The sequence below is a fragment of the Martes martes genome (genome assembly GCF_963455335.1).
Source record: "Martes martes genome assembly, chromosome: 14".
NCBI lineage: Eukaryota > Metazoa > Chordata > Mammalia > Carnivora > Mustelidae > Martes > Martes martes.
The window spans coordinates 58,622,727-58,636,658 of record NC_137902.1 but is presented as its reverse complement, the minus strand read 5'-3'; the positions used below and the strand labels follow the sequence as shown (position 1 = coordinate 58,636,658).

At 36.6% G+C, this 13,932-nt stretch overlaps 1 protein-coding gene across 1 annotated transcript in view; it reads right to left on the bottom strand.

The window, feature by feature from the left end:
- Positions 1-13,932, bottom strand: part of CTNNA3 (catenin alpha 3) — a 1,754,201-nt gene that overhangs the window by 922,538 nt on the left and 817,731 nt on the right. The window lies entirely within an intron of this gene.

The following is a 13,932-nucleotide window of genomic DNA, read 5'->3' as shown; positions in this document are numbered from 1 at the left end:
CTAGGATCTGGATTCCTCTAGTGAGATTTACTGTGGAAAGAAATATAAAATGAGGAGACCTTCTTCAACCTTGCTATTTAATGTATCAGACAGGGCTATGTGTTTCTCAGGCTCCAAAGGAGGCCAATAAAGACACACCTTTCTCCCTACAGTCATGTGACTATCTAGACATTTGGCTTATGAATAAACTTTTAGTATAGCCAACTATACAATGTAAAGATAACTAAGATAAGTCATTTTCATATCTATAAATAATGAAAATATAGCATTTTTTCAAATCAATAATTTGAAGTTTTGTCATGAATTCTTTTCATTCTTCTTCATTATCTCAAAATATATTATGTAATTACTTTTTATTTTTAGGTCCTAAAATAAACCAAGACAGAATTAAGTAACTGGACAACAGTACTATAAAAGAGAAGAGTCTTAAAAAAGTCTGAAACACTGCTTTTCTAACTTAATGATTATCTATGATAATCATTAGTAAATTGATTAGTAGACAGTATGTACTACAAATCTACCAAATTAAGAAGAAAAAAATATAAAGAATGACTTTCTTTCCAAATTTAGGACTAGCAAGGAGAGTCAAACAGACTTCCTATTCCTAGGTTTAGTATGCAATTCACAAATGTATAAACAAAAACATGATGAGGGTTTTCTTCCTATTGTTTCAATTAGCTTAAGTTACTTGTAGAACACACGGGGTCTCTTGAGGCTGGAGGAACATGAATGCTGTAAGAATACATTTACTCTTTTTTTTTTTTTAATTTTAGAATACATTTACTCTTAAGGACGTTTTGTTTCAAAATCCTGAGTCTTTCTAGGGAGAATCATGATCATGTTTTTCTATGTTCCCATCAGTCAATCTACCTTTAAATTTCATTATATGGTCTTTGTATATGGAAAGCAAGAAAAAAAAATAACTGCCTTCTTTTTTGGTGTTAACTATGGACTTCTTTGATCACCACTTAAACTGACACCATTGCCTGGCCTTCTCACACATGAAACATCCTTATTTCAAGAATAAAATTACTAAAACCTTAAAAATTGCCTTAAAAGATGTTTGCACTTCCAAAAGGAAAAAATATATAAATTTAAAACATGATTTTATAAAAAATATATTAGCTACTAATACACATATTTTTAAATGTATATCAACACTATTTATAGAAATAAGTCAGCTAGATAGTGAATGCATTAACACTCAGGCTTCTGTGGCCCGATGAAAGAAAAAGTAAACAAGGTGTTCTGATGTGAAAAATAGAAATACTCTGAAAACTAAGTGTTAATTGTTCCCTATATGTTTTAATGGTATGAAATAGTTCACATATATAAGACAATGTCATATCCTCAACTCCTGAGTAGGGCACTGATGAGTTAAAGTCCATTACACCAAGCACAAGAAGTGAAATCAGGAAAAAAAAATCCTCACTTGCTTTCTTTTTGACTGTCTTTTATAAATCTTGTTGATTAGCAACAGTAGTTATGATATTCAATTCAATTGGGAATTGTGTCCTCCGTAAATGCAAGATACACAATCATGAATTAGTTGAATGAATAAACTGTATTTATAAAATAAGCAATATCAATGAGACAAAAAAAAGGACAAAAAATTCCAACAAAATTTAGAGATAAAAAGGACACACCTACAAAATTAATTAAGTAACTTCTCACTGAAGGGATGTACTATTTTGGAAATCTTATTATTGAAAAACCAGAGAATGATAAATGTCAGAAAAGAAGTTGCCCATAGCTGGCATCTATTAAGGATCCTGAAATAATTACTAATCCTGGAATTTAGGAAATTTAGCTACATGACTACATGACTATCATATCACTTTATAAGTTTTATACAAATATTTCACAAAAATAGTGGAATCAAATTTTACATACAACTATAGTATTCTCTATCCCAGCATTATGCAAGGTGCAAATTCTGATACTATATTTTACTTTGGAAATACAACCAGTTAAATTAGTTTTGTAGCACAATAAAAATATCGTGTGTGTGTGTGTGTGTGTGTGTGTGTGTGTGTGTGTGTGTTTTAAGTAGGCTCCACACTGGGCATGGAGTCCAATATGGTACCTGAACTCAAGACTCTAAGATCAAGACCAGAGCTGATATCAAGAGTTGGACACTTAACAAACGGAGACACCCAGGTGTCCCAAAGTCTATCTTTATTGAAGTCCTTCTATAATATGTTTTTAAAGTCTATCCACCCGAGAAATAAACACTCACTTAAAAAATCCCAAATCCTAATAATCTCCATGATTTTTTGCTTATTTGAAGAAGCAACTTCTTTTTTTGTTCTTGGTTTGGTTTTTTTCTTTTCCTCTTTCAATACATTATCTCATTTAATCCATGATGTAGGTATTATTAGCCACATTTTATATATGAGAAAACAATAGTAACAGGGGCTAAATTTTCCTAATTTCATACAGTTATTATTGTAATTACCAGAACTCAAATTGAGATGTTTCTGATTCTGAAGCTCATACTCTTAATTCCTACCATATGCATCTTCTGAGTTTAAATAATATGAGCTTCATTTTTTCTCCTTCAATCTATCTTCCCCTTCCACAAACACTTATACTCTATTCAAAGTGTCCATTTGTCAAATATAGGTTTTGCTATAACTCTTCCTTTTTCCATACTGTTTCCTCTTGCCTCTCCCACTCAGGTAGGCAGGTGTCAATTCTTAAAGGAAAATGCAAAATCTGAAATCCTTCTTGAAGACCCACTCCTGGAAAGCATAACATCTGCCTTGGCTGAAACCTCACTGACCTCTTCCAATTATCTGTGGTTATGTTATCCCTTTCCCTTCTCAAGAGCTTCTTGTTAGAAGAATGGTTTTATCTGCACCCTTCAAGAAGCAAATGCCAACACAGGACTAACCATGTAAGAATTCTGATCAGGTAAGGAAGGCTGGGATTGTTGTCAGACACCAAGCCTAATGCAGAGACAAGGAGGGAAGTTTGGGTAGAAGCTTCCTATACTGCACAGTCTAAAAAAGGTTTAATAAGGCCACTGAGGAGTCCTCAAACCAGTCAGGCAATGAAAAGGTCCATATGTCCTAGAAACAGCTTCACTTTAGAATCTCTGCTGTGCTGTCATAGGCTAGAAGCAGCTCTGGGAGAGCATGACATGGGTACACACATGGCAATGGATTTCAGAGCAGAGAGGTGGAAATCCTGGTCATTTACATACCCTGGTCAATTATGCTCCCCATAACTGGAAGACTGCAATGTGCATTCATGAGACTCCCAAGAACAATTCCCAACTGAGCCACTTATGAGGTTTGTCACATTGGGAAAGATATTGCATCTTTCTGGGTCATTTTGTAGAAGTAGAACTGTTACAGAAAATAAATGCAATAAATTGTGTGAAAGCACCTACTGTAGGAACTATTCAAAAACATTATTAGTTGTTTTTATCTTCTTTAAATTTTAATAGATTACCTATACATAGTAGGCACTTAATGTTATTAAAGTCATTCTGTTTACACGTACAAATAAATGCATGTATATAAAAAGTTGTAGCCATATGCGCATATGGATAGAATAAATTGAACCTTTGTTTTTATTACTCTCTTTAGAATTGAAAGAATCCTACTAAACTTTGTGTTTCATATTTGAACCAAATTTTCTCTGGAATATACCAATCTATACTATTTGCTTTGTTTCCACCAAAGGAGATACTTATATATGTGAAGGTACCAGACTGACAAAATCTTATATCTTAAAAACAAATAATAATAATAATATTAATAATAAACTTCTTTACCTACTATATTCATTCATTCAAATATTCATTCAACAACTATGTAATACTCTGTGCCAGGAACTATGCTAGGGAAGCAGAAACAAACAGTATTCCTATCTTCATTTCACTTAAAATCTAGTAGGGAGAAAGTCATTAACTAAAGGATCACATACATAAATGTGAAACTGCAGTGGTAGCAATACTATGGAGGACAAGTACAGGATGTAACGAGAACCTATTATGGGCAGATTGGATGGAGCTGGGGTGATTGCCCATTGGTTTCTGGACATTGTGCTACTAAGGCCTAAAGAACGAAGAGTTTAGACGGTAATGAGGATAGGAAAGAATGTTCCAGGAAGAGAAAACAAATTATGCAAAGTCCAGTGGGGAAGATGGAAGTGGGAGATGTTTCACATGAAGAACAAATAGGAGGAAAGCAGGTTCACAACCTGGAGAAATTAGGAGGGGCCGTGTGTGAAAATAATGGTTACATAATTGTCCTAAAGGATTATACCTGAAAGATAGACTCAGATCCCACTCCTGGATTCTGACCACACTCAGTGAACTCACTGTTCACGTTGTTACATTCACTTTTAATCATGGATTTTTAAAAATGAAAATATAAGGAAGCACGGTTAAGAAAAACGTCAATCAGCCAGTTGCAAATTATCCAGTAGTATTTAAATTACATTACTGCAAATGTGATCATTAAAATTGATTATTTTAAGCCTCTTTTTTATTCTAGGTATATAAATATCCAGTATCTGATTTGATTATTGGACTATATAAAAGGTAGTTATTCAAAGGGTCCCCGAATGGCTCTTTCAGTTAAGCATCTAACTCTTAATTTTGACAGCCATGATGATTTCAGGGTCCTGAGATCGAGCCCCACTTCAGGCTCTGTACTCAACATGGAGTCTCCTTGGGATTTTCCCTTTCCCCTTCTCTCTCTCCCTCTCTCTTCTCTAAACAAATAAATATATATTTTTAAAATGTAGTTATTCAGTAATATGAAAATGTAACAGAAAGCTTTAAAATAATAAATTTAGATAATCTGCTAATCCCAACTCACAGAATAAAATTTAAAAAATGTCATTCGACCCACAAGTGTTGAGAGATTCTCATTAGTATCCTTTTTCAGTACCTGAGGCACAACAATGGGACCGATGCAATTATTGGGAAGAAAGAATAATAAAAAGAAGCAACTAAGCACTGACTCAGAGACCATCATAGCTAACACACTCTATGGATCACAAGAGTCCTTTTTAAAAAAGTACACTCATTGTTTTATATATAACGTATAAACCCTTAGCTGTTTTTCAGGGTCAGGTGCCTGCAGATTTGTGGTATGTGGCTCCCTGGCTGATGTGTTAAATCCCCAAAGGTCACATCAGGCAGGACTGAGCCTTGTTTAAGATAGAGACCACACCCTCAGGTAAGGGAGGGAGATTACTAAATGGGATATATAATAAACATTCATCCTCTTCCACAAGAAATATGTAGTATTTTCCTATTTTCCATACTGTGATATCTTTAGGGACAGCCATAGAGAGGCTGCAGTGTGCATTTCTAAGGATTCCTCTCTGAAAACTTGTTGAAAAAGATAAATAATCAAATTAGTAAAGCAGAAAACTAAGCATATATTAGATTAGACAAACAATAACAAAATAAAAAACATAAAAAGATACTAGTCAGGTCGCAAAATCTTCTGAGAAAATAAACAAAATCGAGACAAAGAATATTTGGGAAACGTCTCTGTAGTTTAGTGTTCAGAGCCTTAGGAAAACCAGATATTTTCTAAAAGTCACTATTTCATTTTAAAATGCCTCTGCCTATGTAATATGTAGTTCTTATTTAACCTAGTCTTCCAATAATGCACTAACCTGATCTTACTTAAGACTATAATGTGGATATATTCTTATATACATTTATACTCACACAAGCAAAAGTTTAGAAAATATTAGTCTTCAACTCACCTGCAGCCATGATTAAAGTTTGGGACCTATTAGGAATTAAACAACAACAACAACAAAAGAACAAACCTCCATGCAGCCCTAGTAGTGTTTCACTTTAGCAGGGTCAAGGCAGCCCCTGGTTGCTATTAAGTGAGAGCAAAAACAAATAAGGGAAAGAAAGCAGGGCTTGAGTAGGAAGCAGAAGCAGAAAAGGAAGAGAGAAGGAAGAGAAGTCCCCAGGCACAGATATGGAGGAAAAAGATAATTTACATGTAGTTGTTCAAAGACACCTGAACCCTGAGATCTGTTTTTATTAGGTTCCCTGCATAACCCCATGCTTTCCCCAGGAACAATTTTGTTTGTTTAGTTCTTTTACAGATAAGAATGAGGTATTGGGGAAGTCAGAGCCAGAGACATGTAAACCAAAGGGCATAATTGCTCTCTGCCTTTACTCTGAAGATGCTCAGAACTGAGTACTGGATGGGCTGCCTGTTTTTTCTTCTTTTCTTTTCTTTTCCTTCCTTCCTTCCTTTCTTCTTCTTCCTTCCTTCCTTCCTTCCTTCTTTCTTTTTTTCCTTCTTTCTTTCTTTGCCTCTGCATCACTTGACACCCACTCTCCCCTTTTTTGCCCCTACTTCCCAGTTGGCCAGCCAGTTTTGATAAGACACCCTTGTCTCTGTTCCCATTTTGACCCATGACTAGACTTGATCACATCACAATCCTAGGTATCGTCCACTGGCTGATAGCTGTTAGCAGGTCCTAACCAGTAGACTGACGAAGACCCAGAAGGCAATGCCAACTCCAGAATTCCTAGAGGGATGGAGCGGGAAGTGGCAGGGCCATGAAAGGGGGAGCTACAGAGCCTCTCTTGAAACTGTTCTTATAAGAACAATTTTTCACTTGAATTATGTTTCTTGAAGTGGACTGGGGCCTGGGGTAGCTCAAGCTCTGAGCCCAGCTCCAGCTCCTCTGTCACTGATGCCTGCCTCATATTTTAATTTCATGAACTATCACCTGTCAGAGCTGGCACTGGAGTCAGTGCAAGTCAGAAGAATAGAAAGATAGAAGCCTGAAAACATTCTCTTGCCATTTAGCTTTGAGAGGGCCACTTACATTACTCTTAGGGAAACAAGAAGGAAATCTTTTTAAGAAAATAAATCCAGCTTTCCCATTGCAAGCCTCATGATCACTCTTTTTTTTTTTTCACTATAATTATGACTTTATTTTTAAATAATCCTTGCTGTATTTTTCTATGCTATAAAATAAATAAGAATTTCATTTTGGGGAATCTTTTATCTGTTCTTTGCAGCAACATAAGGTAATGTGACCCAATTGTTTCCCTTTACTCTCATACTCACTTTAATTTTATTAACATCTATTATTTGTTTCAGGGATACAGGTCTGTGACTCATGAGTCTTACACAATTCACAGTGTTCCCCATAGCACATATCCTCCCCAATGTCCATCACCCAGGCACCCCATTGCTCCTACACTCCTCCTCCAGCAACCCTGTTTGTTCCCTGAGATTAAGTCTCTTATGGTTTCTCTCCCTCTCTCATTTTGTCTTGTTTCATTTTTCCCTCCCTTCCCCTATGATCCTCTGTCTTGTTTCTCAAATTCCACATATCAGTGAGGCCATATGATAATTGTCTTTCTCTGATTGACTTATTTTACTTAGCTTGATACCCTCTAGTTCCATCCATGTCATTGCAAATGGCAAGATTTCATTTTTTGATGGCTGCATAGTATTCCATTGTGTGTGTGTATGTGTGTGTGTGTGTTTGTATATATACCACATCTTCTTTATCCATTCATCTGTTGATGGACATCTAGGTTCTTTCCATAGGTTGGCTACTGTGGACATTGCTGCTATAAACATTGGGGTGCATGTGCCCCTTCAGATCACTACATTTGTATCTTTGGGGTAAATACCCAGTGGTCCATTTGCTGGGTCAGAGGGTAATTCTATTTTCAACTTTTTGAGGAATCTTCATACTGTTTTCCAGAGTGGCTGCACCAACTTGCATTCCCACCAACAATGTAGGAGGCTTCCCCTTCCTCCGCATCCTCGACAGCATCTGTCATTTCCTGACTTGTTAATTTTAGCCATTCTGACTGGTGTGAGATGGTATCTCACGGAGGTTTTGATTTGTATTTCCCTGATACCAAGTGATGTGGAGCACTTTTTCATGTGTCTGTTGGCCATTTGAATGTCTTCTTTGCAGAAATTGCAGACATTTGCAGAAATGTCTGCATGTCGTCTGTCCATTTCTTGATTGGATTATTTATTCTTTGAGTGTTGAGTTTGATAAGTTCTTTATAGATTTTGATACTAGCCTTTTATCTGATATGTCATTTGCAAATGTCTTCTCTCATTCTGTCGGTTGTCTTTTGGTTTTGTTGACTGCTTCCTTTGCTGTGCAAAAGCTTTTGATCTTGATGATGTCCCAATAGTTCATTTTTGTCCTTGTTTCCCTTGCCTTTGGTGATTTTTTAGGAAGAAGTTACCATGGCTGAAATTGAAGAGGTTGCTGCCTCTGTTCTCCTCAAAGATTTTTATGGATTCCTGTCTCACATTGAGGTCTTTCATTCATTTTAAGTCTACTTTTGTGTGTGGTATAAGGAAGTGGTCTAGTTTCATTCTTCTACATGTGGCTGTCCAATTTTCCAAATACCATTTGTTGAAGAGACTGTCTTTTTTTCCATTGGACATTCTTTCCTGCTATGTCAAAGATTAGTTGACCATAGAGTTGAAGATTCATTTCTGGGCTCTCTACTCTGTTCCACTGATATATGTGTCTGTTTTTGTGCCAGTATCATACTGTCTTGATGATTACAACTTTGTAATAGAGCTTGAAGTCCAGAATTGTGATACCACCAACTTTGGTTTTCTTTTTCAACATTCCTCTGGCTATTCAGGCTCTTTTCTGGTTTCGTACAAATTTTAAGATTATTTGTACCATTTCTTTGAAAAAAGTTGATGGTATTTTGATGGAGATTGCATTAAATGTGTAGATTGCTCTAGGTAGTATAGACATTTTCACATTATTTGTTCTTCCCCCATGATCATTCTTGGTTACTGAATATTTGAACTCAGTTTACAATAACTTCTTTTTATTCTACATCCTCTATTCTTGCCTTGACTTAGAAAAATAGGAAGTTCCAACCTTAGGTAAGTAATTTTAGATCCTATCAAAAATGCAAGAAAATTGATTCCATTCTTGCATCCAAATTTGACCCAGAGATTAAGAAAAATTGCTTATAATCCAAATCTATATGTATTTATAAAATTTAATATTTTTTTAAGTCTAAAAGCCTAAATGGTTGAAGCTGCTATAGTATCAGTGTTTTGAATAATTTCCTCAGTATAGAAGTTATTAGTTTTTATAGTGGATAAAGAAAATGTAGCTTACAAAATCCTTGGCAATTCTTACCGGGCACTGGGTTTTCAAAGGTCAGGAAAGGAAAAGCAGAAGCTGGGATAAACTAAATGTAGATAGCACTACCATTCGCCAGACCCACCGTCCCTTCATTTCATTTTTCCCCTTTCTGTGAACATTAAATTTAGATTTGGTATAAAATCAAATCTGCCACATTTTGCTTTGTCAACTTGCTGAAGTCTTTTGTTCCTCAAACCTCAGATAAATCTGTTAAATTGTTTAGAATACAATGGAGTTACAAATCCCACACATAGCAGCCTCAACCCCCACTACTGAAACAAGGTATCACACTCATAAAAATGTAGAAAACTGAACAGTGCATACAATTTCACAAGCTTCCCAGTAATTCAAAACATTTGTAAGTTCTATTTTTTCCCTGCACACTGCCAGTACTCACAACAAATTAAATTCTCATTCAGCTGCTCTGCTAGGAAGCAAAACAAAACAAGACTGGGCATGAACCAAAGTGTCTTCCTTTTATTACTTTTTCTTACTCTTTATTTTGATGTTCTAAGTGGAGCTGCCCTTTATCTTTCAATAGCCATTACAGTTTTACTGGATTCCAGGAGCAGTCATGATTAAGGTTGTTATATCACCACCTCCTCCCACAATGAACCACACCTTTCATAACCCAGCCAGCCCTGGAGTCACTACAGCAAACATGTCCAGCAGCACAGTGGGCCACAAAGTGGAAGTTCTTTCTTATCTGTGCAGTGGTCACAGCATGTGAGCTTTGGTGGGGCACCTGATGCCAAATTATTTTCTGGATGGAGCCCTCTACGAATGTATTCCTCTGTCCACCTCTGTTTTGCAAAGAAATTCCAGGGAGGGTGCCTGGGTAGCTTAGTCGGTTGAGCTTCCATCTGCCTTCACCTCAGGTCATGATCTCAGGGTCCTGTAATCTAGCCCTGGGGTCAGGCTCCCTGCTCAGTGGGGAGCCTGCTTTTCCTTCTCCCTCTGCAGCTACCCCGTTTGTACGCTTTCTCTCCCTTTATCAAATAAATAAAGTCTTAAAAAAATAAAATAAAAAGAAAGTCCAGGGAGAAAAAGAACAAAAACAATGTTTCTTTTTAGACTCAAATAAAGCGACATATATATCTTCTTAAATAGGATAAATATTGTGGTAGAATTAACCATTTTTGAACAATAACTCTGTCAGGTTCTGTGCTGAGTGCCTTGGAGACTGTGTCATTTCATCATTTCAACGGTTCTATGATCAAGGTAGATGTTGTAACCATTTTATGGAAACTCAACAGAGAAAGTGAGTCCCCAAAGCACACAATCACATGGTATAGGTTCTATAATTTGAACCCAAAGCTCTCTGGCTTCAAAGCTTTGCATTCTTAACTATGTAGTCACTTCTTAATCATAATATTAATACATTGATATAAAGCAGAATCCAAAACCAAACATTCCCTACCACAAACCATGAGCTTTCCTAGGTCACTAAGGAAGAGAATTTAAAACTTCATTTACATAAAACCAAGCAAAGATTAGGAATCCCAATATTCTTCTTAAGACCTCTAAGCCAGAGATTCTACACTGTCAACATGTACTAGAAATAAGAATACAAATCCCATTGTAATGTTAATAGATCACTATAGGAAACCAGAGTTTATGGATCACATAAAGCAAATTAGAGCTCCCTATTCAATCATTCAGGCACTCATTTTTCTCAACAAATTTTACCATACATGACTGCTTTCAGCATTTTTCTGAGATCTTTGGGATATGCAGGAATAGATACAGCTCCCATTTGCAAATAATCTAATAGAAGAGATAAGACAAATGCACATGAGAAGTTAAGCAATGATGCCAGTTAGCAATGCCCATGCCAGCTGAATGACACAAATAATAGATGAAATGGGAATAAAGCAGAGAGAAAGCAATTACTTTGGGTTCCTGGACCAGAAACTCTTCAGGGATAGAGAGAGGTAGAAGAAACAGTGAAAATAATCATGCAGAGGTAGACCTGGGCAAGGTGTGTTTAGGAGACCATGACTGTGAGTGGAGTTGAGAATTCAAGTTGAGTGTTCATGTTGGAGAAATACAGTGCTCAGCTTAGGAATGTAGCCTGGAGCCAAACCATAAAGCCTTATATGACACACATTGAGGAATCTGGACTGTGTTTATAAGTAATGGAGAGTGGCTGTTGAAGATATTGCAGCAGAGAACTGATATGATGAAAGCACTGTTATAAGATGATTCTGGCAGCAATGTCGAGAATGTACTGAAGACACCAGGCACCAAAGCCAGGAATACTAGCTTGGGGACACCTGCAAGCGATGAAATATGAGGTGAAGCTCAGAGAAGGGAAATGAGAATGAAGTGACAGTGTGGCAATGTGCGCTCTGCACTTACCAGGTCCCCCTTTATCCTCCTCTTCCAGGGCACACATTCCTCAGCCAGTTCTAAACTATGAGCTGCAAGCAGGAGCTGTAAGCTCAGGAGGTCTCCCTCTTTTCCTTGCTTTAAGGACCAAGGAGCTACATGTTGAGATGATATCTTCACAAGCTGGTAGCAGAGAATCTTCCTAAGTCACTTCTTTTTTTTTTTTTTTTTTAAGATTTTACTTACTTATTTGAGAGAGAGAGGGAGAGAGAGCAAGCGAGCATGAGCAGGGGAGGGGCAGAGGGAGAGGCTGAGCAGGGATCCCCATGCGGGGCTCAATGCGGGGCTCCCACCCAGGCCCCCAGGATCATGATCTAAGCCAAAGGCTGGATCATGATCTGAGCCAAAGGCAGATGCTTATCTAACTGAGCCAGCCATGCATCCCATTAAGTAACTTTTTGAAGAAAGTATCCTGGAGAGCCACTGAGAAGACAGTGGACTTTGCATGAGTAAAACTTTTGTACGTACGGTAAGCTATTGATGTGTTAGTGTTCATTACTCAAATAGAGCCTCATATCTTCTTACTAACACAAAGATAACTGTGCCAGAATTGGCAGCTCAGAGACGTTGAGTACCCGGGTCTTGGAATCAAACCTAAAAGTAGGTAGGGGCCAGAATTCGCCAGTGACTTTAATAGTAACACTAACACATTACATATAAAAATTTTCTATATAGAATATTCTATGACCTGCAAATAGTGAAAGGCTGACTTTTTCCTTGCCAATTTGAATGCCTTTTATTTCTTTGTGTGGTCTGATTGCTGAGGCTTGGACTTCCAGTACTACATTAAATCACAGTGGTGAGAGTGGACATTCCTGTCTTGTTCTTGACCTTAGAAGGAAATCTCTGTTTTTCCCCACTGAAGATGATATTAGCTGTGGGTTTTTTGTATATGGCCTTTATTATGTGGTCATATGGTCCCTATAACCCTACTTTCTTGAGAATTTTTATCATGAATGGATGTTGTACTTTGTGAAATGCTTTTTCTGCCTCTATTAAAAGGATCATACAGTTCTTACCCTTTCTTTTATTAATGTGGTATATCACATTGATTTGTGAATATTGAACCCCCCCCCCTTGCTGCACAGGAATAAATCCCACTTGATCATGGTGAATGATTTTTTAATGTACTGTTGGATTGGATTTGATAGAATTTTGTTGAGAATTTTTGCATCTATGTTCATCAGGGATATTGGCCTGTAGTTCTCTTTTTTAGTGGAGTCTTTTTCTGGTTTTGGTATCTGAGTAATGCTGGCTTCATAGGATGAATTTGGAAGCTTTCCTTCCTTTTTTCTGCTTTTTTGAATAGTTTTAGAAGAATAGGTATTAATTATTCTTTAAATGTCTAGTAGAATTCCCCTATGAAGCCATCTGGCCCTGGACTTTTGTTTGTTGGGAGATTTTTGATCACTGACTCAATTTCTTTGCTGGTTATCAAGTCTGTTCAAGTTTTCTATTTCCTCCTGTTTCAGTTTTGGTAATTTATATGTTTCTAGGAATTTATCCATTTCTTCTAGGTTGTCAACTTGCTGGCATATAGTTTTTCATAACATTCTCTTATAATTGTATTTCTGCAGTGTCAGTTATCATTTCTCCTCTCTCATTTGTGAGGTTATTTATTTGAGTCTCTTTTCTTTTTGATAAGTCTGGCTAAGGGTTAATCAATTTTATTAATTTTTCCAAAGAACCAGCTCCTAGTTTCATTCATGTGTTCTCTTGCCTTTTAAGTTTCCATAGCATGTATTTCTGCTCTAGTCTTTATTATTTCCCTTCTTCTGTTGGCTTTAGCTTCATTTGTTGTTCTTCTTCTAGCCCCTTGAGGTGTAAGGATAGGTTATATATTTGAGATCTTTCTGGCTTCTTGAGGTAAGTCTGTATTGTTATATGCTTCCTCTTTATGACACTTTTGCTGTATCCCAAAGGCTTTGGACCATTGTGTTTTCATTTTCATTTGTTTCCATGTATTTAATGAAACCACTAGTCAGTTCATTATAATTACCCTGTTCCTACACTCATGAATATTTTTACTGTTGGAGTCTCTAAAAAGAAGCAAACAGGGTGAAAATGACCCAAGAGAGAGTTTACACTAACTCAGTTCCAATTTACTCAAATCATATGCCGGTATCCACACTAGCAGCCAAGTAATCTGAGTTACATAGTTTTCCAATGTAGGGAATGAAGAGTATTAGCATACAAAATCTAAAAGTAATTATATACCTTTTTTTTTCTAGAAAGAAGACCCTTGCAAGGCCCCTAGCAGGATTAAAAGAACAATCTGTGATAATGAGATAGAATAAAGCTAAATAACCCACATAGAAACTAATGTCTTAGATGTATTACGATCTTAGATGTATTACAACTGAACTTTAACCAGTAGAGCTA